Here is a 25,797-nt window from a genome sequence, read left to right as displayed (position 1 = left end):
AAAGTCATACGGAGGTTCCTCACAGCCCATGAGACAGACCACATGCAGAACTGCAGGGCACCTTCTTCTGAAGTCTGGACACTTCTTTGCCTCCAAAAATGTTCTGAAGCGACAACCAACCATTACTTTCTCTGCATTTAGACTTATACTGTGTGGGACAAAAAGTCCTCACACCAAATGCTGGGCACCCCTACAAAACTGTGAAGAATGTACCCATGAAGAAACAGGCACTAAATTCAGTAAGATACAAACTGCCCTAGCACCAGGGTGTCCCTCTTCAGTCTCATTCCTCTCTGGGCACAAGAGAAGACATGCCTCAGCACGTGGACCACGTCTAGTCTCACACCAATCTTTGAAACAACCCTATGATAAATGCTCACAGATAAAAATAACTGCTTCAGGCATTTAAACTTACTGATCAATTTACTGATCGTGAAAAGTCTACTCCCACCCTACACCTGATTTCTGCACTGTGTTAGGCTGAGCTGGCATTTAGGGGTGTTTTTCCAAGGTACAGTATCAAGCATCGTATTTGTAGCTTGTACCATCACTAGGTACCCTACATATGCACTGTCAAGAACAAAAAAAGGATGAAAAACACTTTTTTTTAAAAAAAAACAAAACAAAACAACACAATTCTTACATATTATAAGAAGGACTCCGATGCTGTCCTTTTAACCGTTACCAGTTTGAAACACTTTATGTGCGTGAGGCTGCAGCACAAACTAGAATAATAAAACCCTTTTCCTTAAGCATTGCTAGGATCAAACCTGCTTTGTGCATGCCAACTGGCGGAGATTTTCAGCAAGGATTCACTCTGTTCCTTTATCAGTGTTCTCTGGGAATATTACAAAAGTCAGGAGATTTTTCTTGAAGTAAATTTTAACTTGTCCTTCGAAGAAGCACCCTATTTGATACTGAAGGATTGGATGTGGGAGGGTACTCCGAAACTGCAAACCTCAACACATTTCAAATTTCTTTAAATTTCTGAACATTTTAGAGAGACTGTACTTGGTGAAGTGGGAATTGTTAACATCAGGCTAATAAAGACTAAAATATCCATATCATTATATTTGACATAAAGCCCGTGATCAAGTGCAAAAAATTAGCATTTAAAAGATACAGTTGATATTTCAAACATCAACCATTCAAATAATATGCTGCTTTGAAGAATATATTGCACTTTACTTGGTTGTACTGCTTCCAAGGAGCATTGCTCACAGCCATTTGCAGATTCTGAAATGAGGGTGGCATCCTTCCTTTTTCCACAGCAAGAAATGACTATTGAGACAACATGTTTTAAAATAGAAGGCTTCTTTCTATCAATACTAAACGTACACAAAGGTGACAGGAAGTTACTGTATAATCAGTTCTCTCCATATAACTAACATTTAATTGCTCTCTTTATTCCTTAGTATAAAACCCAACATGGCTCTATTTTTTTTGGCTCTTGACCTTTTACTGCTTTCTCTACTGGTTTACCTGTTCATATTCCCAGGAGATCTTAACAACAAAGATTTCCAAAATCATTGGTGAGATTCACGAACACTGTGCAATGTTCTCCTTAACACTCCAGAACAATCTCCTGTGGCAAGAAAGGTGTAGAAGCAGAAGACATGGCCTCTCTCTCTTCCTCAAAATCCAGATAAAAAAATTCATCACAACTTAATTCCTAACATTCATTTTTCCATTTCAGCAATTGCTGAACAAGGAAATTACAAGATCATAAAAATGGGGGGCAGCAGCAAAATCCAGTGCTGTAGCCATGCTAGAAAATATGTTAAGGTCCCTGAACTGTCCCATCTCTGCAAATCACCGTGAAGTGTTTATGCAAGGCCAAATTAGACAAGAAAGGGCACAACTGGACTTTCATACACTAAAACGAATAACCAGTCCCTTGTGCAGCAAAAGGTCTAAGCATCCAACATGTTCTTGAGGAGGAGAAAGAGCAGAGCAGTTCAGCCTCACTGCAAGGGAGATCAATAGCAATGTGGAAGACCAGGGAGCCACAGAGAGATTTCTTCCCCATAGCTGAGATGTTTCTGTCCTTTCCCCAACCCCTTAACTAGAGCATGCTGTCTTACTGGCAATGCTGGTATTTCTGAAAATCCTACCTTCAACACTTTTCTGAAGGTCTAGGCTTGGTGCTACTGACAGAGCCAGACAGGTCTATGCTGGGAGATCACCAACGTGCAATTAACCATCCCTGACATACAGCTCCTGAGACAGGGTTGCAATTCTGCAGGTGAACTAGGCAAGGACTTTTGGGGTGTTACAGCATTAAATTCTACACTGCTAACCTCCTCTAAGCAGGCTGCAGTAAAAAAAAATAAAAATAATAATAAAAAAATTCACTGGAACTTCATTTCCACATGTATTTAGGAGCAGGAAATAGCCAATACATTTTCTCATTGTAAATCAACTTCATTAGCAGCAGCTAAGTGAGCTGTCTCTTACAGTTTCTGACACCCCCACAGGATTACTGACTTCTATTCCCTTGATCACTGCATATCTGCAGGACTGCAATTGCAGTAAAAATTTCTTAAGTATAACCCAGAAAGCATCAAACACAATTGAACACATTTACATCAGACATGGCAAAGCAGCAGACCATCTTGCGATCAGGCACAAATGCCTAATTTCCATGAGTTAGCATGTTTTAGCCATGTGGTGCTTTCAAGATTAATTCATTAACAGAAAGTGAAGCATTCAATTAAGATCCTCCCTGATTTCATTTTAACCCCTTCTTGCTGCTCCTTTCTGCATCTATTTATATGTACTCAAATAAATCATAATGCCATACAGCACTCCCCAGTTTCTCATGCATTTACATGTGTGTTTTGATGGGGGCTCATGTTCGCAGTAGTGAATCAAAACACCTGTCAATAAAACTGCCTCTCTCAGGAATTACAAGTGTGAAAGAACTATGATGCAAGAATAAATATAGAAGAATGAAAAAGCAACGTAAGGAGTATGTTATACGTTACTTTAATTGCACCCTTGTTACAGAAAAGACAACAATAGAACCTGGTAAAAAGATGACGAAGATTTTCTGCATTCAGTAACACCTCCTTCCATTTTACGTCCCTTGCCATCTCTGCACCAGAAACACTGAAATAACCAGCATCACTGCAGCTGTAATGACTTAACACCCACCTCAAGCACATACAGAAAAAACCCAACTAATTTCGTAGCCTTCAGTGCTTTTAAGTTATGTTTGTTACCATGAGAACTTGATTAAAATGCCACCCACAAGCTTGTAGAAGGGGGGAAAAAACAACAACAACAACAACAACAAAAACCTACTTTTAATCAGTGGTAGTACACTTGCTGCATTGCAGCATTTTCATAAGCTCCACAACCTTCTGCAGTAAGAGGCAGCAGAGATGCCCAAACAGATATATTTTGCTGAATACTTTGTTCCGGAAAAAAAATTAGCTGACAGTATCATTATCACCCAATACTATTACACAATATTCCATTTGAGGAAGATAAAGCACATATAGATGTTCTGCACCACGTCACAAGGCTCGATTTGAAAACTAGACAATTACAATTTGAAAACTAGACAATTACGAGGTGGAGGCAACATTGACAGCCACTCAGGACAAACATTTATTTTGGATGATATCTGAGATAAATCAAAGCTATGGAACACTCTGGTTTCCCCTCGACCTTATCCCATTTGCTAGCTTTATAAATTTAGGCTGAGTTTTATGTATGCATATGTATACATATATATACGGAAATGTAAATGATAGCACTGTATCACCTAGGCTTCTTTTTGGTTTTGTTTTTATTTTTGGGGTTTTTTTGTTTTGTTTTGTTTTTATTTTTTTCTTTTTAATTTACAGTCCCATTCTCTTTGGATTAATGGCTATGGACACTGCACGACTGCAGTTTGACTAGGAGCCAAAGTTAGCACAACAGGCACCCCAAGCCTGCAGCCACTTCAAAGCAGATAATTAGCACTGTGGCTGAATCAAGAGCCAGTAGTAAACTACATAAAGTAGCTTGTTCAGTAGTGTTATGTGTTAAATGTAGGAGCTGATGCAGACTATAAGAACAGCACGCAGCCAGTGGTACGCTAGGAAGGAGGAAGAGTTTCATACTTTCGATCAGAATAGCTTACTAGCCACTTACTCAAGAAGTCATCTCACACAGCTGTCTTAAAAAAAAAAAAAAAAGACAGACATTTATGCATCCACAGGAGGGAAACTACCACTACTGTAATTAAGAGACTGGCTAGACAGTACCCTATTTAAGGTAAGAACAGAGTGAATTTCCCCGTGAAAGATCAATCACCCTCTCAAGGACACTGTTCGTGCCAGAGCATTAGGCATCCTTTAAGACTTCAAACGAATCAGCTCTAAAAGGAAAAATCTATCAGTCAGAGATAGCATGCACTTTGCCAGAAACCCTGGCTACCATCTTCTCAAGAGGGAAATGTAAAGTGAGTGGAAAGAAGGGGGGGGGGGGGGGGAAGACCATTAATATAATTTCAGTGGAGTAGGCAGGTCTCCCAGTTCTTCACTTGCATCTTTATACAACATTAGCAGTTGGTCTACCCATTTTGAATGTTATGCGTAATATGTGTATTTGCAGCTGTCATGAGTTAAGCACCACAGATGATAAACCGTTCTTCACCAGAGGAGGTAACAAATCCATGAACTGGCAGCAGGGGACACCCTAACAGAAGGTGATACCCCACCTGAATTTGTCAGGCTGCACGGGGAGATCATAACAGGTAGGCTGGGGGAGGCACAAACATCTTCCAGTGACACAGGTGCTCTCAGCCATGCAGTAAAATACAAGTGTACTTGCCTGAACTTCAAAGGTCAGACAAGGAGTGTGTCATACTCCCTATTAGGCAACATAGATTCATAGATTGGTCCAGGCCAGAAGGGACCTCCAAAGGTCATCTAGTCCGACCTCCCCGCAGTCAGCAGGGACACCCCCAACTAGACCAGGTTCCCCAGGGCCTCATCGAGCTTCACCTTGAATATCTCAAGGGAAGGGGCCTCAACCACCTCCCTGGGCAACCTGTTCCAGTGTTCCACCACCCTCATGGTAAAGAACTTTTTCCTAATATCCAATCTAAATCTCCCCTTCTCCAACTTAAAACCATTGCCCCTCATCCTGTCACTGCAGGCCTTTGTAAACAGACTGTCTCCAGCCTTCCTGTAGGCCCCCCTCAGGTACTGGAAGGCCGCTATTAGGTCTCCCCGGAGCCTCCTCTTCTCCAGGCTGAAAAACCCCAGCTCCCTCAGCCTGTCCTCATAGCAGAGGTGCTCCAACCCCCTGATCATTTTGGTGGCCCTCCTCTGGACCCGCTCCATCAGGTATAGGAGATGTTTTTAATCATAGAATCATAGAATGGTTAGAGTTGGAAGGGACCTTAAAGATCATCTAGTTCCAACCCCCCTGCCATGGGCAGGGACACCTCCACTAGAGCAGGTTGCTCTAGTCAATCACTGTCAATCAATATTTTGGGATTAATTCCACACAGCATCCATCACAAGTGACTTCAGCAAGGTCGTCCCAGCTCGAAATCTGGCACCCAGTGGCTGCCTGGAGCTCCCACCTCAACCCCTTCCTGTTCCCATACACGTACAGGACTGACTCCCACCAACTTCCATGGGATATACACCATGCAGGCCAAACATCAGCAAAGCTTGAAGGCGGCATATCTTACCTGACGGTTGAACATGGTGCAAAGAAATCAAGAGAATAGGGCCAAGGTGGAACATGCAGAGCAACCAGAACTACAGTACCCACAGTTGAGCTCTGTACAATGTGCTTTCATGCCTGGAACACACAATGCTGTGGATGTGCCAGTTTAGGCCAGGAGGATCACTTCAGACAGCCCCTTAGCTCAATGGCATCACATTTCTATTTTTTTCCTCCTTTCCTTCTCTCTTTCTTTCTGCTAATTCCAATGAATCTGGGGTCAGGTTCCCATAGGGTTGCAAAGGGAGGAAGAAGAATGTTACAATCATCCAAACCTCCCAGAGATGAAAAACAAAATTTCTCTCCTTTCTGTTCAAGGAAAAGCTTGGCTTATTCTTCATAGACATGGATTTTCCAGGAAAGTAATAGCATTAGCAATTATTAGGTACTTTAAATAAAGAGATTTCCCTTTTATTATCTATGGACTGCTAAGACTATGACTGTCTCACCTCTTCTCTGGATTATTGTTAATTTATTATTTGCTGGGAATTTATCTTCTTCCATTAGGCATTAGCTGCATAGAATTTGCTAAAATTGACCAAAGGATGAAGAAATCCATGCACCAATTTAAGTGCCTTCAAGATTATCTCACTCAAATAGAGGTTTTCTTCCTCCTATCACTATAGTATAATATAGATACTCCTATAATCATGAGGATCTTTTGAAAGGCAGAACAGTTTTATGGTTAAAACACCGAGATGCAAGATCAGACTTCAGTCCAGGGCTCTGCTGTTCACCTGCTTCATGACCTTGAACTTATGAATAAATAAGCCTGTGCCTCAGTTCTCCCAGCTATAGAACATGGATTATAATGTTCATGCTGCTGTAACTTGCCTATTTTTGCTGCAAACCCTTCAGGGCAAGGGCTGTCTCTTCCCATATGTGTGAGGACGCTCTGGCTCCCAACCAATGTCTTCGGATCCAGATTTCAGAAAGTTTTGCTCAAGGAAGGACATTTGCCAGACACAGCATCTGCCTGGAGGCAGCACGACAAACTTGGAGACACAAAAAGGAGACCCAAAAGGAGAGAAATGCAACCTTGACCACTGACACCACAGCCTGAGTTCCCTCTTGAGCACGTTGGGGAAGCGGAGGGATCCAGGACAGACACCGTCTGCCTGCTCAACAGCTCTGGGGACAGAAGCAGCCCTAAGCCTTGGCCCCTGGTACTGCTGAAAGGGACCCTGATCTCTTAAAACTCTCAATGATCAGCCAGGAATATCAGGGATAGCCACAGTTTAAACTCTGTAGCGCTGCTAGCTCTACAAACTGACTTGTCTCTACATGACTTAATTCTTTCATAGAATGTTCATAACACTTCCGCCCTCTTTCCTCCAGGGATATCTATACATATAGTTTTCTGCATTTCTTCTTCTGATGGATGGTCATTTCTAAAAATACTTTTACAAAAGAACTGCCTTTGATAGCAATTAAAAATGTGACACAATGTAGTGCCAGAATCCATTTAAGAAAACATAAATCACAAGGTGTGCATCAAGTTCCTGATACCAACCTGCCTCCACAACTACATGATATCTACTTAAAATTTCTCCCTGACATTAAACCAGTGTTGTCAACCCCCTGCTCAGTTCTGCAGGTTAACTCAGCTGAAGATGTGTGATGTATAAGCAGTCCAAAAATACTTGCTCCCTAATTCTCTCATTATGTTTGTGCTTGGGTTTCCTGGCTCTGCCTGTTTGCTGTGTCTATCCACATCCTTAATTGTGAATCACACCGGCCAATTTCTATCATGTTTGACAGAAGATACTAAGCTTCTACCTATCACCTTAGGAAATCTACAGATGGGTAGAGGAGAGAGAAGATATTAATGCCTCTATGAAGGGAAATACAAGGAGAAGAGTTCAGTCCTTACTCCTTTTGTTTGGCAGTGCCCTGGTGGTCTAATCAGTAGCTGTGGAGCTCGCATGCAGCCATAGCATATGCTCTTTCTGGCCCAATTAACTAAGCAAAGACAGGTAGAGGATGCTGGTTAACCTACAGTGAGAAGTAACTGCAAGGAGGATGTAGAAAATTGCTGAGGAAATGCTATGTGGAACTCAAATTAAGTCAGGAGATCCCAAAGATCCAAGGAGCAAATGGAGATAATTTGGTGGAGAATCAGAAAAAACACAGGAAAAGAAACCTGGGGATTGCAAGGAAGAACCAAGTGCTGTGGGTCTGAAGGATTACAGGAGAGAGTATGGACCTTTCACAGAGAGCCAAGGGTATAGAAAACTAGTGGTAGCTGGAACCACAGGAAGGGAATACAGGGGCTGGACAGTAAGGCGCAGACTGTTGGTAGTGTGGTGAAAAAGGTCACGAGCTGCGAGTAGGGATCTGACGCTGGATACCACCCCACACTGACAAATAATACCGATTATTTTAATTTACAAAGTAGTTTAACTGGCAACACCATTTCCAGCAGTGAGCTGAATGCAAACCAAGAGGAAGATCCGACTTCAGGCACTTCAAAGTACAGATTTGCTCTGAAAGGTATAGGTACATTTCGGATTGCAAGGAAAGGCACTTTGATGACTTTACCAGATTCTCCTCTCTCAGGCAAGAAAAGAATAGCTTTTCTCATCTCAATTTGGTGGGTTTATTGCCAGCTGAAGCCAGTTATCTAAGTATTCAGAACCTGGGGGGAAGGGAGGAGGAGGAGAGAGGGGGAGCAGGCAAGATCTAATTCCAGTTTAAAGCCAGTGCTTAGACTACTTTTTAATGGAGCTGAACTACTTTGTCCATTTTTGTTACTTGCTACACTGGCCAATATGCAGAAATACAGAGCTGCATTAATAACTGGACTTTTGCTGTATTAGAAAGACAAATATTCTCAATGGAAAACATGCTAAAACAGCGGAGACAGACCAGAGATAAGGCTGGCCTTGTGTATTTTACAACTCATAATACACTGGATTTTAAGTCAAAAAACCCAAATAAAAGAGGATTAGATCCCTTGTCAGCTGCATAATGCATGTGCTTTCATGCTGATATGCCCCAGGTGAACTGCATCACGTTCACCTGGGATGAGTATAGTTTTCCATCTACAAGTTCCCAGCATGAACTACCGAGTCTTTAAGCTGCTAATTACATTGACAAATATCATCTCACCAGCATGCTATCTGGCTGCTTACACCTCCACACCTCTTCTTAGGTTTGACTGTAAGCTCTTTGGGGTCTGGAACAACTCTGCTGTTCGAGAACACAGCATCTAACACAACAGTGATCTAATCCAGGCTTGGACACTTAGTTACTAATATTATGTTAGCTACAGTAATGAATCATGGACCATTAACAAGAATCACAGCAGAAGCTGTTGCACACAGTATCTAGTTCCCAGGCATGCCGCCATTAACCCTAGATTTGATCCTGTTTTGTCTAACTCTGTTTTCATTACACTCATAAAAAGAAAATATAATTCTTTTTTTAGCAGCAAAACTGATGCAAGAGTAATTGTATAAAGAAGCAAAACATTTTTTTTGCACAAAAGAAGTCATAACTAAAATAAGGATTCCAGGGAGCTATTATTAAGAGTACACTTAATAATAGCGTAGCAGAAATATCTTACAGATGCAGGTACAGGTAACGTTATGAATTGCTGAGAAAGGACTACTGATAAAAGTGCCTTGCAATCTACCCCAGATATCCCACACAGACATGGCAAAAGGCAGAACAACAGGCAATCTGACAATTTTATTACAAAAATGTCCTGAAGCCTTCTGATTCAAGGATAATTTGGAAAACAATAAAGAGAACAAGCTGTGTCTGTAATGTCAGGATCTCCCTTTTCACATGAAGACCTTGCTTATACATGAATCACACGGCATATTACATCCCTCTCCTTGCACCATTATTCCAGCTGCCCAACATGTCATGGCCAGAGACCGGACTGAATTATAACTTCCTGCTTCAGAAGGGAATCAAAGTCTCGGAGGGTTTAAAAATGAGGGAAAAAAATGACTAATCTTAAGGATGACAACTAGAGTATTTTTTGGTCACGATTATGAGGAGTTTTCTTTCATCAGCTATGTTGGAAAGAACATTATGATTCAAACATCTGTTCTTCTCATAAGCTTCACTCCTCATTACAAACGAATCTGTGCCTCTCAAACCCCTCTCATGGAGCACACTCAAAGCACTCCCATTACTCCCACTAACTCTTTCAAAAGCGTGTTTACTAACACAACTGCTTAAATACACAATAACTGGGGCTTAACTCTGAGCATCAGGTTTCCCAACACTGAACATAACGGGGTTGCAAAGCTTAGACATTTGGTGACTTGCGCTACAAGGCCATTTACAGTTATCAAGTGGATGATTTTTTTCCACGAGTGCTCGCAGGCAGCACTAACTCCCAGCGCCCTCTCAGAGCTGACGGGCAACAGCACGTCCCCATGCACTGTATCCTGGCCCCGATACCAGCTAGAACCAAACGCTTCACAGGAAGGTTCAGGAGAACTTGGCAGTAGGATGCTATGGATAAAGGTGGTTTTAGACAGCAGCAGGGTTTTCTCTGAAGAAAAACAGGGAACATCTGGTAGGTCAGATCACCGGAAGAGGCAAATGATACAAAGCCTTTTTTAACAGGTCACCAGCCCAGGCGCATTCTGATGGATGGCATAATCTGACCAACAGAGTTGAGCTTCTGCTCCATGAATTTGAGTTTTCTTTCCCTCCACGTGATTCAGGGGACAAAACTCACAGTTGTGAGAATCCGACATTAGCTGTTTCTTGAGCTACAGGAGGTATTATGTTGACTTTACTGATGGAGTTGCAAAGGAAAATATACTTCTCAACCGCAGTAAGTCTTCACAAAGCCAAAATTCAGCTCATAACTCACCTTCACCTTGCTTAATTCTGCCCCTCTATAAAGTCTCTTAAGGACTGCAGAGGAGTGAAAAAGCTCAGTATTAAGAGTTGGCTGCTAATCCTGACAAAAGCATCAAGCATGAGCTGCAACACACAGAATGGTCCACTTTCCCATACTTACCAATCTCTTCCTCAAAATTAAGCTTCTTTGCTCATCATTACACAGGGGAAAGGAAGGATGACATTTCCCTCTTCCTCTTCCCTCCTTGTCTCTCTGGCCCATCTCTTGCATTCAATGAGTTGGGGGGGATGCTTACTAAAAAGCCACAGTAAGTCATATAACCCCTGCCTGTCAATTCCTACCTGAACAATATTGCTTCTTGGCTGTAAACAAGTTTTAAGCATCTACTAGTGACTCAGCCTGCTAGGTAGGATTGTTACTAACACCACCACCACCATCATCATGATTTACGAGTGACAGCGGACATTCTCCTTCTTTTCAATTGCTTAACAGCCACGCCTGAATCCTTTCAAAATGTAGCAAATGCTACCTTCCATAGTTGGTAAATACAAGTAACAGAGTGTTCTGCCTTTGCAGCTTATGTTCAAACAGGTGTTTTCAAATGAAAGAAGGTGCAGATAATGGCTATTCAGATAATTGGAAGGAGGAAAGAGACAGGTTGATTATAAAATTGATGACAGCCCTCCTTTCAAAGGAGGAAAGAGGTAGATTGATGATCAGGAATAAAGGAAGAAAAACCAAAGGCTAGTTTGGCACAAGAACCCTGTGGCCATTCATAAGCCTTAGCTGGAAGCTAAAGGTTTCTTCCAAGTGAGACTGCAGAACAGCCTACTGGTTGGCAGGAGACTATCCTTAAGAGGGAGGTCGATGAAGGAGGATAGGATGCCGCACTGTCTTTGACAGCAGGCATGCCAAGAGCCTCCTTCAGCCCTGTATCAGAACCACCTAGGTGGGGATGCCTCCTTGCAATCCTCCCAATGCCACAGAGCAGACGCTCAAGCCAGCTGCATGGGAAAAGAGAAGCCAATGTCAGTAACACCATTAAGCTATATCTTACACTCCATACACTTACAATCTTTCCCTAGTGTTACAAAGATCATGGAGGAAAAAAAAAAAACAAAGTAAGCAAAAGTACATAGGAGAACAACATATCAAGAGTTTTTGACTCTTCAGAAATCAAGACAACGTTTCATCCCTAGGTACTATAAGAAATCCTTTCTAGCAGGTATCAATTTGCATTCCTTTTCCTAAAAACTGTTCTAATCATTGCTCACTGACATCTTCCTGTACAACGTTAACTTCAGACCAGTAGTTAGGGAAGTTTCTAAGCCTGAAATACAAGTTATGGTGTATTTCAAGTGCAGTCATTTAAAGTGCAGTTAGCTCTCAACAGAATTAATGTAAGACACGCTTGCATCTGAAGAGGTTTCAACTTAATCTAACAAAACATTGATACACAAATGTTCTTTCTGAGTACCCACAGGTTCACCTTAGCCCCAGGCTGTCCTCAAGCCTCTGCTCAGGACGGCTGATGCCAAGCACTGTCCCCATCTACATGCCTCTCCTTCTGAGCATCAGTAGATTTACAGTAGAAAAAGAAGTGCAAGTAATGCTTATGCTTACAAGGCTACTCAAAATTGTTAGAAATTTCAAGATGACAGAGCCTTTGGAGGGTGTTAAGGTGTCTCCTTCTTGCTCAGAAACAGCCCCACATCAGGCCTAGGCAGAGTCCAGGTCAGCAAATGTCTTGGTACCTTCCTGTTGTGGAGTTCCTTCATACAACCAGCTCACGTGCAGAGAAGCACAGCGAAAAGCTCATGTCAGGGGATGCTGAGTTTGTCCACAGTGCACAGGGAATCACAGGGCCCAGTGACCAGTGTGAAAAGTCACCGCAGCAGCCCCAGAAGCATCAGAAGCAAAACCATGCTACCAGAGAATGCCATAACGCTTCCAAAACTTAGCCCTCAGCTCCAAATGTTGCAAATGAGCTGTACTGACACCCCAGCTCAGAGGGACGTGAGCTTTATCACCCATCCATGTATCCCTCTGCGCCACCTTGCTGGTTCTGTTACTTCTCCTCTTCCTCCAACAGCCCAGCCTCGGGGGATGCCCTTACACAGGAGGCAACACAACAGTCACCTTGTCCTGAGTCCCCACCTTCTTTATCACAACTTTCCTCTGTCACACACCTGCAGCACGTTATTTCCACTGCTAGTTTTCACCATTACTTTTGGTCACTACAGAGACAAAGGGAGACAGGACAGACAGCAATGCTCACAAGGTATTATGTCCTGGTTTTATCTCCTAACCACTGATGCAGTGACCCTGTGTAGAAAATGCCAGTTCTGACATACAATTGTTTCCCTCTCTTCATTTCAGACTTGCCCACTTCTAAAACTGTCTGTGGTATCCCAGCAGCACCAAGAGGCTACGGAGCACCCCATGGATATACTCATTATTTTAAGAGCAATAATTTCACTGAATTTCACTGAATTTTTAGAGTTGGAAGGGACCATAAAGATCATCTAGTCCAACTCCCCTGCCGAAGCAGGATTGCCCAGAGCATGTCAGAGCACATTACTCAGGACTGCATCCAGGCGGGTCTTGAAAATCTCCAAAGAAGGGGACTCCACAACCTCCCTGGGCAGCCTGTTCCAGTGCTCTGTCACCCTCACCGTCAAGAAGTTTTTTCTCATATTTGAGTGGAACCTCCTATGTTCCAGCTTGTGCCCGTTGCCCCTCGTCCTCTCACTGGCAACCACTGAAAAGAGTCTGGCTCCCTCCTCCTTCAACCCACCCTTTAGATACTTTAGATACACACTAATTTAAGTGTGTCAGTTAAAAATGGGACCTGCAGAAACGATTTAAGCTTTGCACAGTAGACATCTAGGAATTTACTTTTATCACCAGTGGAATATTATCAATGGAGAAATGGTGAATGCAATAAAACTGCCCATTACTTTTAAGTCTTAGAGGCTAATTTAATCCTTCATTTAATACTTGCACGCTGCTGCAAGGGTATTCTGGGGCCATGGGAAAATTCCTGAAGCATGCAGGATCACTGTAAGAAGCCTTATGCTGCCCTCCGCCCTGGCAGACGCTGGCAGGGAGCCAGCCTGCAGGCATGCTGGGTTGCTGTATGTGCTGGCTGTGCCGGGGCTGAGGCAGCTCCTGCCCTGCTGCAGTTCTCCATCCAGAAGGCAAATGCTCCTTCCCAAACGGCTGGGCTGCTTGTGCCACGGTTTTCAAGAGAAGGAGTAGCACTGAAATTTAGTGCAACAACAACAGACACCCTAAAGCTTGTCTCTCAGGGACGGGAGAGGCTGGAACACACAGCCTTTATCTGTCTCCCACAGCCCCTGGAAGGTCTGAGCTGCCACGGCTTGTGAGAGAGGGAAGTTCACAGATGAAAAGTGAACTGCCCCGTACCTGTGTATGTGCTTTACACTGCCTGAAAACCCAGAGGGCCAAATTTGATCCTTGATTTCCATTTCCTTCAAACTCATAGGGCAAGGAGACACCACATACTGAATTAAACTTGAGGGGTGGTGAGGAAATGGATAGATTTATGGGCTTATAAAAGCTCAAGAAGTCCAAAACCAGCCTTATACCCAATACGTACACTTAACACATACAAGTCCATGTGTGCATGTACACACAGATCCCAGATCACACACTATTACACTAATACAGATTCTACCTTTTGTAGCTTGCCTTCCTTTAAAGCTGTGCTTGATCTTTCTATTTTTTCATCAGTAACTATCTTGGCAGCCTCAGAAGCACGGTACAGCATTTTTTGGGGGAATAGTGAAGATTCATTTTGCTCACAAAAAAGCAGAAAAAACATGAAAGATTTAAAAATACCCCATAATGCTATAGTCCGTTCTCTGTAAACCAAATCCTTGCCACGCTTTTCAGATGTCAAAAAATGACAGCTTGTGAAATTTCAGAAAAAAAAGGTCCAGAATGGACTACCCACTGACTGATGAATATCCTCAAATAATCACTCATTATTAATAGCTTTTTTTCCCCCCTGCTTAAGTATAATCTCACAGAAGGAACATGTCCTAAACTGGAATAATCCAACACCTTTTTATTAACAACAACACAGAGGAGGTAACTTATTACCAACTGAATAGAAATTTTGTGTGTGTATTTGTTCATGCTACTCCTCAAAGGATGCAGAGCTTGAACCTTCTCTAGCTTGCTGAGCAGAGGGGAGATCTCAGGAAGGGGACCACCATCCCAGTATGCCTTACATCTCACTCTCCATGATCTTTTATGGACACCTCCTGAGCTCACCGAAACCCTTGTTTAGGTTGTGTTGTAAGGCCAGCGCGAAGAAAACACTTCACCCCAAAAGAACAGCAGTATTTCACCCTCCCCTGCCCTGCCCAAGTGAAGTTACAACAACAGAAACTCGAGCACTTTGCCACCCACTCATTCGGCCCTCCTGCATTTCTTTCTTACGCTTCATATGAAGTCTTTCAATTGAAATCCACTCCCATTTCCCAAAGTTCAGTATTCTCTCCTAGTATTTCAAACTCCTGCTTGTGAGAACAGAAATTATGTTCACCTGTAAATCAAACTGAAATGCATACATATGTATAAGAAAATATCGGCAAAAAAAGTATCTGCTCATCCAACATGACAGAGGCAGCACAGGTTCCCTCTACCGTTTGTTTTCAGTCTTCTGAGACAGTGGTCTCTTGAAAGTTTTTCTCAAAGAGGAGAAAAAGTGCAATTTCCTTGATCTAACGCCATTATTTTCAATTCTGGAGATGCGGCAGTATTATGCTTGCCCTTACTTTGCCAAATCATTCTCATCTTTCCTGTGGTACGACTCACTGCAGCGGCAGGGCATCACAAACCAGAGCAGCATGCAGCAACACTGTCACCTCTCTCAGATGTTCTCTCTTTGTACCAACACCATCTTATGTCAGAGATGTAAGCAGGTTCTTGCTAAGCCAAAAGCAAGACAGCTGCTTTGACAATGGGTACAGTGTCTCCCATCAGACACAGGAGGCTTTTAAAATAAAAAATAAAATAAAATGGAGATTACAAAAGCAGGAACTAACCCCAGAAAAAATAAAGTGTTCCAGGAGCTAGAGGAGTTTTCTTCTTACTCTTTTTTCAAGCCTCCCCGGTCTGCTGAAGCAGCCTCCTTGTGAAACTATGCTAACAAGTAAAAAGGTCATACCTGTTTAAGCAGATGACAGGATGCTGTGTCTGGTTGTTAAACAAGGGAAACTCTCTGTTCCTATAAAGAAATAGAAATACACACTCTATTTAGTTTCTGTTCAGGGAATTTAGCATAAACTCAGTAAGGACTAAAAGATGCTGCATATTTGTACACTCATGTCTGAGCCTTTTTCTCTCAGGTCTATTTCCCAAGGCTCACTTGAGACACACTGACTGAGATCCCCTGTTATGCCCAGCCTGCTTTGGGACCACCAAGGAGCTCCTTAATCCCTAGACTTGCCCTAAGAAAAGCTGGCAATGGCTCCAAAAAGCTATCCATCGGCGAAGGCAGGCGGAGCACAACACACTCCAAGACTCACTCCCTCCTCTGGGAGATTGGGCAGGGCTGCTATATGCAGTTTTCTGCTGCAGGAGGATCTCAAGCAGGAATGAGGAAAAGTGATTGCAAAGATACCCAGAAAGTAATGGAATAAGAGCAAGAGTCCCCCACTGAGTTCCCAGTATGACACTTCAGAGCAGCTGAAGATACCAATGCAGGGAACTACTCCAATTTCTTCTTAAAACTGTTTTTCTTGCCTCACTTGTATAGCAGTATGACATCCTCCCACAGTAACATATTGCAATGATACTCCCTTTTAGTGTTCCCATTTCTTCTAAAGGACCAAAGGTAACAGAATCATCACCAGTAAAACTATACTGCTGATATATATTTATATGTGTGTGTATAGAGAGAGAGAGAGAGAGAGAGAAAATGTAACATTACTTTGCTGTCCAAGAATGTAACTGTTGACTCTTTGTTCTACAAGTCCTTAATGCATAAATCATACTTTTGCATCAACCGATGACGGTATTTAGTTGAAAATTTAATCAGCTGAATTTTAAAAGTGAGCACTTTGCATGTATCTGAATAGATATTTTGAACATGTTCCTGATACAGGTGTTAAAAAAAAACAGAAATGAGCTGGCATGGAAGACGCGCATGTGAAAAACATGTTGAAAGGAATGCTCCTCATTGCAAGCCTAGGACACAGAAGCTAATGACCCACTCCAGTGGTGACAGCAGCTACAACCCTAGGTCCTTACATAGTAATGGTGCTGCATACCAACTGACTGACTTGAAAGCAGGAATACATAGCATTGATGTACCGATTACCAGACAGCTGGGCCTGCCGTACTCATTCTCCAGTAACAATTCAGAGAGAAATTCTCCTCCTACTTAGAGTGAGGAAGGTCAAACCCTTGCAAAACACTAAGAAATCATCAGAGATCCTCGTTAGAAAACCTAAATCATGAAAGCCCAAACCTCCACCACGGAAATATTTTAAGCAGGACTGTACATGTAATGACCAGCGTAACACAGACAGACAAGAAAGTCTGTATCAAGAGTGGCTGTATCACCTTCTTCAAGTCTTCTCCAGTTCATCTGGGATAAATAGCAAAGGATACCACAGACCCCACCACCCCTTTTGTGACCGTCTTTGCTCAGTGAGAAATGCTTGGACACCAAACGCAGTTAGCCTGTTGAAATAGCCTCCTTTGCATGCCCTGCTACACACCCTCTCTCCTTAATTGAAAGTCTTTGATCAGAGCCCACCAGGGAAAACATTACAGCTGCAAGCAGCAGACGGACACTGAAGTGGTGGCAATCAGGGAGAAAGGGGTCTTCTTGCCACGTGCATCTTTGAGTATCCCCTAAGTATTAAGCGGACAGCTGGTACTATTACCTATATTTAAGGTTGCAGTGTTTCTCACCTCTCAGGTGCTTCTAACTTCACTGATTTTAATTGTTCAGAAATTAATTCCCCATATATGATATGTGACTCAAGCTAATGCTTTTGTTAGGGAGTTGTTTGCTTTAAAGCTTCAGCAAGAACATTTCCAGGAACTAGAATGGTGAGAAATACATGATTAAAACCAAGTTAAAAAGGATAGTATTAAGGCAATGATAAAAAAGTAGGATGTAAGTATACAATTAGAGAGAAACATAATGCATACACATAGAGGAGACTAACCTTAAGTTGGAAAACAGTTCAAGCATTTCCTATTTCCAAGCCTGGATTCTCTCATTCTTTGACACTGAGTTAGTCTCGTTGCCTGCACCATGTCACTGGCATAAAGCTGTGCTAAATACAGGTTTTCATCAGTTTGCCCCAGTTAACACCCAGCAAGAACAGAAAAATCTTGCTGTCTTGAAGGGGGAAGGTTTTAGATGGTTCTGATGGCAAATACATGGCCGTGACCACTCCACCTTACTGCAGAGGCTGTCAGCAGAGTGTACCATTTACTTAACATGCAATAATGAGTTACACTAATAGCTCAGCTATGTGGAAATGAGGCTCCAGCCAGCATCAATTCTACCTACCCACAGGATGAAGAGGAATGTTAAAATAAGCTAATTAAATTTGCTCTGGCTCAGCAGAAAGATCGATGTTCTTGACAGCTGAGTGTTCAGCACTCAGTGTCCCAACAGCCCTCTGATGTGTCACCAATGCAAAATAATGCCACGTAGTCAGAACCAGAGGAGGTGGATGCACGCCTCTTGGAAAAGATAAATGCAGAAGACAAGAGGCATTCAACAGGGACATTAGCAGAAGGAGGGACACACCTACAACGAATCCCAGATGATCAGATGAAATTTTTAATGAACTAAAAAAACCCCAGTATACTGGCTTAGTACTTCCACATTGTCTACTATACTAGCATTGAGCACGCACACTAATAGTCAGAACTGGGGCCTCAATCACCTCTCTGCTAAAGGTCTACCACAATAAATGTGATTCTAGCTGGTATTACAATACCAAAAAAACCACACAATCGAAATACAAGATGCCAGAAGTGGGAAGCACTTTTGCTTCCCCAGGAATTTGCTGGGGACCAGCTGTGATTGGCGCTTCCACCTCTTGCTGACTGGGAAGAAACTGAGATGTTTCAAAGATTCCTCCCCTAGAAAACAGGAGAGACACCCAGCCAACACAGAGGAGCCAACATCTGCACATCAGGGACAGCTATTTAGAAAGCAAGAAGTTAATGTTTAAGTGCCTGGTCAGTACCTGGCACCACATATAAGAATGGGGTTTTCCACTTCTTATGAGCATCTTCTAATAACTACAGCAGAGAACGCACCAAGAAAGGTTTCTTTTTGTTTGTTTTGCTCCATAGCCTTTGGACGGAAGTCCCTGAAGAAAATGTCCCAATAAGGAATTCATTGAAATTAGAACAGTCTTTAGAAAAGCTTTGTGCTTTGAACATGCTGGCTTGTTGGTGCTTTGGCGCCAAGACCGCAGGGGACAGCACCTTGGCTGCTCTGAGCATCACCCTTTCCAAGGGACCGGGCACAAAACGGACGAGCTATGTTTCACTCCTAATGGGAAGCTGCCATTCAGAGACTCTTCAATCTTGGATATTAAAATCTTTATCAGATCAAGCAAGTTTATCACAATGAATACACCTTTCTGAAGTCTTGTTCACAAATACAGACTGGTAAGTGCATTTAGCATACAGTTTTTCTGTTGATGTAGACTAGCACAGGTCTAGACAGCTCTAGGCTAGATGCACTGTGACCTAGTACAAAATGGGTAAGGATTCCTGCTTATTCTGGCTCTGACATTCGCCTATGGGTAAAGTATGGCACTGACTGCATCCTACTTCCCCTGTTATATATATTAGGGATTGCATTCCCTTCTTTTTGTTAAACACTTTCACATTTACCTGTAAAAATTGATAGAAAAAAAACCCAATGTGCATATACATACACATGCACAGCAGAGGACTAAGGCTCTCTTTTATGCACAATGTATTTGTAACTATTCTTCACTAATGTGCACCTACTTCTGCTTCTCCCCTAATTGAACTGTCAAAAAACCTGGCTTGATAGATTTATATATTTATATAATGTATATTTACACATTTTATTCAATTTCAAAAAAATAATCTTTTACAGGACCTGTTTCTCTTTCTTTCATTTTGGGGGACTTTTTCAAAGACTCCTGTATGACCTATCCGACACCACACCAGTTCTGCACAGTTATCTGTGATAAAAAATATAAGGACTAAGTGCATACTTCTCCTAAGCTCAGAAAGGAGCTGTGCTGTCATCCTGAGGGGTGAGCCCATCCACCCGAGGCTCTGAGTCTGCCTTGCAGAGATCTATTAGCTTCACCAAGTTGCCTGCAGAATTGCACATTTAAGACTATAAACTCTTCAGTCTGGGAGCTTGTTTTTTGCTACATATTCCCCCAGAGCAGCATGTAAGCAATGATAAAGAAGTAAATTGCCACAAATTACTTTTAAGCATCTAGTGTATTGCCCAACAATGCATTATACACCTTAGTCTGCAAACACTAATGGATCTGATCCATTAGCACCAAAGCTTTCCACATCTTTTTCCTTTTAGACTACACTCTCCTACTCCTTCCTACTCCCCATCCCCCTCATGCTTTCCCCTTGGCAGCAGAGGCTTAAAATAAGATAACAAACATTTTTCAAAGGGATGCAAAGAAAAATAATCTGATATCTGGAGGGCAGAATTCACTACACATTTATTATTCAGTTTCAAAAGTGCTAGGAAACGAAGGTCAAAAATATCTGAATTTCAGCTGGTGTTAATGTGGATAGCGAATGTCTTTAAAGCACTGCAGCTCAAGGAGGCAAGCCAGAGACCGGGTTATGCTGGTGTAAATTGCTGACAATCAGCAGAAGTCAGCAGCTTACCCTGGCTGCAGACATGGCCCAGAAATTCAGGAAGGACTGCAGTAGGATGGTGCCTCAACTCGAGAATCAAGAGTCTGCTGCCACCCTGACTGAGAAAAACGCATACCAAAACTGTCACCACCAGTTTGAACGGGCTTTAAGCAGGTAACTCAGTACTCCTCTCACTCCTAGAACATGCCTACCTCTGAAAGCTGGCTTAGCAGCACTGTTAGAAAGTGCTCCCTTTTGACCCAGCTGATCTAGAAAAAGTTTCGACACTGCAAAAACAAGCAATGCTGATCTTGCCATCACAAATTTATTTATTCCAAAAGCTATTAAATTGCACCTGTGTTACAAATGATTGGATTACTCTTAACACTTTTTAATTCCCTCCGCTTAAGTAGCGCTGCTTGTCCAGTGACTACAGAAATCTCCTTTTCACTAAAATATCCACATCAAATTTTTCAGTAAGTTAAAATAAATTTTTAAAACCCTACAACTTGAGAAAAGTCTCTTCATGGAGAAAAGCATCTTGGGGCTGCTACTGCTAGTCTGAGCAACTCACGGCCACAACGGTTGAGGAGACAGTCAGGCTTGGTTACGACTGTGAGGAAGAGGATGCAGCTCTTTCAGCATCCAAGAATCTTGGGTAACTGGAGCCTGAAATACGCTGCAGGCAGGAGACACTGTTCAATCATTTATGGAAATCAAGGTTAGCAGTGTCAGCATAGTTGGCTTGGGAGGAAACAGTTTCCTCATCCTATTGGCGCAGAAGTGACTTGGCTATTTTAGTGGCTGCCAGTAAGGAATAAAGAAAGGAAACAGAGAAGGACAAGGAAAGCAAAGGATAAAATGAGTACATCAATATTTTCACAGCTTGCGTACATACAGCAGCCCAGCTAGGACCCCAAGGGGGTTTATGTTTCAGGAACATCAGAGACGGAGACAATTGCTACATTTGATCAAAACATACGGTGTCTGGGTTTTACAAATGGTGTTTCTAATAGTGTATCTGATTTTATAAGTAACAGGGAAAGAAATTGTTTTGATGACAATTACTGCTGAGGCATTTGAGGCACTTTGCTGTGTTTACTGGCATAGACCTGTCATTAACACTCCATTTCTCTTAACTACTACTTACTTCCTTTGTAGTTGCTCAGTGAAGATAGGTCTGGGGGCTGTTTTCCTGGTCTTGTCAAGATGAATTTTAATGCATACTGCTAGAAAGATGTGCCACCTGCTATTTTATATCTATAATTTATTGTATAATGAGTTCCTATAAATTCTTATGATAGCTTAAGAGACTTGTAAAATGAATCGTTGGCCTATTTTTTTCCTCAGTTCGTCAGCAAGGCAGAAAGAGCTCAGGTCACTTTGAGTTCCTCCAGATGCACCCTTCTGCCGCAGTTCTGGCTGCCTTCCTCCACGGAAGAATCTGGCCTCTATGAGAAGGGCCATTGTAAGACTCTCACTGCTAACTGAGAGATGCTGGCATTGCAACAAACCACAGTTTTTGCCATTTGTTTTAAGAAGCCTCAGCTATTTCAGATACCCATTAAACCATTCTATGGACAAAAGCTAAGTCTCCACATACCGGAGAGGAAAAGCTCACTAGAGACTCCTTTCTGGACAAGCACTGGCTGCTACAGTCATTTAGTGAAAAAGAAACCAACAACCCTGCAAGTTGGTAGCCAAGAGACAGTATTAAGATCTGGGACTGAGAAATCTTTCACCTATTAGGGGCACACTGTCCTCACCTCAATATCACACACCAGAAGATACGTTTCCACACTATGGTCTAGCTCCCCTCAGCCCAAAGCTACCATTAGAAGCTGGAGCCTTTTCAATTTTGGACTTGACTTTACATCTTCCCTACCTTTTGGGGCCAAGACCTTGCCAAACACCACTAATAAGTTTGTAAGAAGTAATGAGGATTTCTTACTTTTTTTTTTTTTTAATTGTTTTGTAAATGAACAGCAAAAAAGAACCACAACAAACCTACTTCAGAATAAGGGTACTATAACACATACATTTTATTAAACACCGCATTTAATCTGTCTTTGGACTAACAACACTTTCTAAAACAAACCATATCCTTCAGTAAGCTCATGGATGCAAAACCAAAAGTGTGTGTTGAAATGAGACTGTTTCCAACCAGAGCTCTTGCAGCGAATAAAGCCAGGATGTGCCAAGATTGCAGAGGGCTTTCTCTCTCAGTCATGGGTGACAGACACCATCAACAGAGAAAATCAGCCATTGCCTTTCTTCTCCTTACAAAAGCCTTGACAGCCAAGCTGTTGCAAACCAAGAGTATAGGGGTCTTTCCCTCAGACAGCCCAGTTATTTGAGGGGAGGAAAAGGGGAGGGAGGAGGGAAGGAAAGAAGAGGTCCTGAGGAGCTGCGACAAAGTGTCAGGATAAAGCATTGCAACGAGACTGATGTCTGGGCAGAGCCACTGCTTGCTACACATGGATTTAGGGAAGCTGAAGATGCACTGCCCAGAGCAGGCAGGACCCCATGCATCTGGACGAGCCTGGTGTAAGTACACACCACAGACCAGCCACAGGTCTGTGCTGCCAACACTGCTACTCCAGGGAGATGCTTCAACCCAGCAGCAATGAGGGCTTTTTCTCAGTTGCTGGTCTTGATTACTGTCCTGCCTCAGCAGCAGAAGATTCACCCCAGAGGGAAAGAGCAGTATCTTACTCCATGCTAAGCTCTATGCTGCTCTGGTTTCCAGGCTCTCGTGTCCGAATTTAAAGGTGGGTATCCTTTCCCTACAGCACCCAGGACTGTAACACAGATATAGCCTATGCACGGGGCAGAGGTGAACAGACAAGGAAGCTGCAGCTATTAACTTCCAAAGGACAGCACAGGAGTCTTTCACTGTTACTGAGGGACTTAAGGAGGCAGGAAGGGGGCTTTCTGCAGCTGAGAAATGAAGGATGTAAGAGAGGGGGGTAGAAAGCAAGAGCTGCTGCACTGGCTTGGCTCCATTCTCTTGCATGAGGATCCTTTTCTAACACATCAGTTCTGTTCATCCTGCAGATTTTCCTTTGATATACTAGGCAGACAGTTTCCTCAGTACATCCTATACCCAAGAGTCAACAGTATTTCAGAGGTGTGATGGAAATGAAAAGTAAGACACAATAAAAATATGTCACTTTTTTTTTTTTGGCTTGGCTTGCGTTTACTTTTCTTGTTGGTGTGATATTATACAATTTAAGGGTGTCAATTAAACTTCAGTAGACAATTCTGATGAAAAAGTAGCAGAAACCCATTTTACAGGTCTGTAGACCTTCTGTGGGTGACAGCGTTACTGCCTGAGACAGGGAAAAACCAAGATTTCTCAGATCCTGCCTCTAATAGTATGGTCAAATGTATATTGCCAGCATTGCCCCTGATTTAACATGGTGTGTAACTCCGTACTCCTGTAGTAACCAAGTGCAGCCTTCTCCCAGTATGGCTGTTAACACAAACTACATTATGCCAGCTCAGGATTCAAGGCTGCTCTGGGGCTGTATGGGGAAGCCGCTTCAGCCTACGGCTAGTCCACAGGTTCCTGTAATCAGCTGGCTGTATGTTATCTCCAATTTCAATGCTCAAAAGTTAAATCTATAGACTGGAGAGCAGGCTGTGCAAATTGTCCAGTACCCATGGTAACTGAGTTTATGCTTCAGTTTTGCACCGAGATGGATATATTTGAGATAATAAGGACCAAAGCACCAGATTAAATAAGGAAGGGACAGAACACATTGGTTTGAACACATTTTCAAAGGCACGGCTCCAACATTTTGGCATATGTGCCACCACTGATGCCCAAGATAAACACAAATGGCATAAAAACATTGCCTGAAGACCTCCACCTGGGAGCGAATGTGACAGGGAATGCAGTACAGGTTAGCAGGCATTCCCAGCCTTGTTTTTGCAGAAATTTTAGTACCGTACTTTGGATTTCTGCTACTTTCTTCTCTCCAGTTTAGAGCGCCCTAGGCAAGCAGCAGTGTGGCAGTACTGACGACATCCCATGGCGCATTATGGAAGTTTTACTGGCAGTATTTCAGAACAAGCCACATCGCTTTGCTCATGATCATATTCACAGACCCATTTCACATTCATCCCAGTAACACACGCACTTCCCATGCAGCGTACAACTGCAGAGCAAAAGCTCCCAGAGGCTTTAAATCTTTTATCTTCTAAATCACCTCTAAACTGCTTATCTCCATTAGCAATCTGGAATGCACAAGTCACCTGTCACAGGGTGAAGGGGAATTAAGTAAAGCAAAGTCTTTCGGCAGTTGAGAACTGGAAGCTTTTTGGTTGCTTTGCCAGGGATTTTCTGGACATCCCTTGCCATCATTTCCTCCAGGCTTGCCTTCCTGAAGGTCTGCACCTCCAGAGTCCTGAGAAATGCTCACCGACATCCCCTGCACATCCCAGCCAGGCACCCCAGGGACAGCATCTACAAACTGTTATCAGCCTAATCAGGCCACAGCACACCAGCTCAGGAGCCACTAAGCAGCACTGTCCAGGAAACAACTTCCTCATTCAGCTTCAGAGGTTTTGGGGAAGCCCCTGAGGTGCGAAACACTTTCACAAAAAGATATCCACAGACTGGACTTCAGCGCTGGCAAGTGCCAGCCTCCCTTCTGTGCCAGGGTAGAGCTCATCGGAGGAACCAGAGACCACGACTGACACATCACCAGGGTCTGCAGTGAGAATGCAGAGTGAGAGGTGACTTAGGAGAGGACAGGGGATGACAGCAGCCCTTAAGGAAAGAATCAACGGCATCTCCCTGCTCTGGACAGACAAAGTCTAACCAAGGCAGCTGTCATGGTTAAGTCACAGTTGTTGCAGGCCAACTACTTGACTCTGCTGCAGGAGGTGCCCTCCTGGTAGCCAGAGGGGTGGAGAAAATAGCTACATGTGCCTTGGCTGTTTGACTTTGTCATTCCTCTTGAATCTCAGCTCACACTTGCCATGTCAGTAGGTCAACCTCACATACTGAACTGTGACCTGAGTCACCTGGAGCCCTGGGACATGCTCTGTCTTGCCGCCCTTCCAGCGGGGGAGACTGCCATGGGAAAGACGGGTGGAGCACATATTATGTGTGAGGAACATCTAAAGTCATGACAGTGAGTGCTGCCAATTTTTATCTGTCAGTCAGGAAGGCTGTGCACAGGAGAACCACTGCACAACCTGCCAGACACAACCACTAGGGAGTGCACACTCCATGAAGCCACTCATAGTGGAAGGAGACAGAGACTTGCATATATGCACGCCTTCCTATAATTCAGTAAGTAGCAAGGAAGTTTTTCTGTAAGAAGTAACAATCTTTGAAAAAA

General features: G+C 43.0%; 1 protein-coding gene across 1 annotated transcript in view; it reads right to left on the bottom strand.

Moving 5' to 3' along the window:
- The window catches only part of MAP2 (microtubule associated protein 2), a 233,973-nt gene that overhangs the window by 86,066 nt on the left and 122,110 nt on the right, over positions 1-25,797 (bottom strand). Inside the window, exon 3 of the mRNA XM_074145841.1 lies at positions 15,762-15,821. The gene's annotated coding sequence lies outside the window, so the exon portion shown is untranslated. The remainder of the gene's footprint in view (positions 1-15,761; positions 15,822-25,797) is intronic.

Source organism: Numenius arquata, chromosome 3 (assembly GCF_964106895.1).
Source record: "Numenius arquata chromosome 3, bNumArq3.hap1.1, whole genome shotgun sequence".
NCBI classification, from domain to species: Eukaryota; Metazoa; Chordata; class Aves; order Charadriiformes; family Scolopacidae; genus Numenius; species Numenius arquata.
This window is presented reverse-complemented; position numbering and strand designations above follow the sequence as displayed.